The sequence below is a fragment of the Castor canadensis genome, chromosome 16 (genome assembly GCF_047511655.1).
Source record: "Castor canadensis chromosome 16, mCasCan1.hap1v2, whole genome shotgun sequence".
NCBI lineage: Eukaryota > Metazoa > Chordata > Mammalia > Rodentia > Castoridae > Castor > Castor canadensis.
In genome coordinates this window covers 19677674-19679705 of record NC_133401.1, presented here as the reverse complement: position 1 = coordinate 19679705, position 2032 = coordinate 19677674, and the positions used below count along the sequence as shown (strand labels likewise).

Sequence of the window (2032 nt, the reverse complement as noted above, 5' to 3'; positions counted from 1 at the left end):
TTGTCTTTCACATAGGACAATATGTCCTCTGATTAACATATGCATTCACTTCATGGTGCTCACATTGAATTCTAACTGTTTCAAGACATGCACTTCTGAACTCTAAGTTCTCAATAATCCCCAGAATCCAGTTTATTAAAGTGCCACATCGGGGGCCTGAAATATAAATGATTTGGATATTCCACTACTCTTCTCTCCTTCTGAACTTCAATCATATTCTCCACAAGTTTCATTTTTAAAAAGTCATACAATACAATCCATTTGTTTTTCATTGGATTTGCACAATAAATGTTAAAGCTTTCTAAAGTAATGTTTGCAGGTAGCACAATATTTGGGTTGTTCCTCATATTTCAGTTTTGTTTTGGTATCATGGGAAACATTGCTGTTTTTGTTATATGTGTGCATCTTCTTATTTCAGCCTCATTTGAAGAATCCCATATATATAATTTTCATGTACCTGACTATGGTCAACACATTGCCTATCATATTCGGATTGATACCAGACATCATGTCATCCTTTGGAGTAAAACATTTTTTGGGTGATGCAGGTTGTAAGGTAGTTTTGTATCTATTTAGAGTTACCCATGGTCTTTCCATCTGTACTACCTCTTACTTGAGTGCATTTCAAGCCATCACTATCAGTCCAAGAAATTCAAAGTGGGCATGGCTTAAATCCCAACTATCCATATGTATTTTGCCTCTTTACTTTTTTCCTGGCTCATGAATATGCTGCTATATGTCTTCCTCTTTGAAAATGTAATAGCTAAAACCAATTTTACCCTTTTTTGTCATGAATATTCTCATGCATATTGTCAAAATAGGCAATTTGGAGACCCCAATTCAGGGTCACCATTGAGTGTTATATTGACTCTAGATCTCCTGTTTGTGGTCCTCATGGTGTGGACCATCCTCTACATTGTGCATTTCCTCTACAGACACCGCAGGAGTCTCCAGCATGTCCACGGCTCCAGCGTCTCCTCTCAGACATCTCCTGAAAACAAAGCCACCCACAGGATCCTTTTGCTGGTGAATTGTTTGTGTTCTTTTATTGCTCCAACAGCTTTGTAACTCTTTATGGGATTTTTATACCTGAGAAAATTCCAAGATTGGAGGTGATTACTGCAATTCTATCATCATCCTACCCAACCATCTGCCCCTTTTTTCTGGTGAAGAATAATAAAATTGTCTCCCTACTCACTTCTTTCCTTTCAATGCTGAGATGTATTTGTTCTCAAAGAGCATTCCGTGGGTGATCTGACACCCCACAGTTTCTTGGCAACAGAAGAGAGTCTCTGATAATGTATATGACAAAAGAAATCTCAGTGGCCTTTACAGTAATTGATGCTGTAGTAGTTTGAGTTCAGACATGTTGTAAATTTTGGATATTCATATTAAGTCTCAGAATGAATAAAAGGTATATACATATATTAATGTTTTTCTTCTTGATTACTTATTTAACTTTTGGTAAATGAATATATTTCACCTATATTATTGAACTGATTCTATTCTAGAATCAGTTTTCCACTGCTAGTGGAAAACTTAAAATTCTACTTAGGGTTCTTGTTTCTTGTTCTAAACTCTGCTTGAATTGATTTTCTTTGTGTCATTCAACAAATCCATTTTCCTAGCTCAATACTGTGTACTTTATATATTCTGGCTCTAGTGGTTGTACATATATTAGTGATGTAAATAATGAAGCATAGTAACTCATGGGACAGTATACAAATTTCATATTATTAGAACAATCAATGAAATACAGAGGACATGAACAAACAGCTGAATGGTTTCCAAGATATTACAAATAAACTGCTGAATGAAATAAGGAGCACAATGTAGGATATACAAATATAGATATAAGAACTCTGAAAATAAATCCAATTATGCTGGGAACTCAGCAAGCCAGTGCCATCTGTAGAAGGAATCATCCCCCTGAGAGAATGCTAAGTCAATTATTCTTTGGAATGCTGATAATAAAAAGACAATGCAAGGTAGCAAGTTAATGACACTAATGTCTGTGCTATGTAAGCTATGA

The 2032-nt window shown here is 35.4% G+C and overlaps 1 pseudogene; it reads left to right on the top strand.

Moving 5' to 3' along the window:
* The first annotated feature begins 309 nt into the window (after positions 1–309).
* LOC141410400 (vomeronasal type-1 receptor 3-like) lies at positions 310–1253 on the top strand (annotated as a pseudogene).
* Positions 1254–2032: the final 779 nt, after the last annotated feature.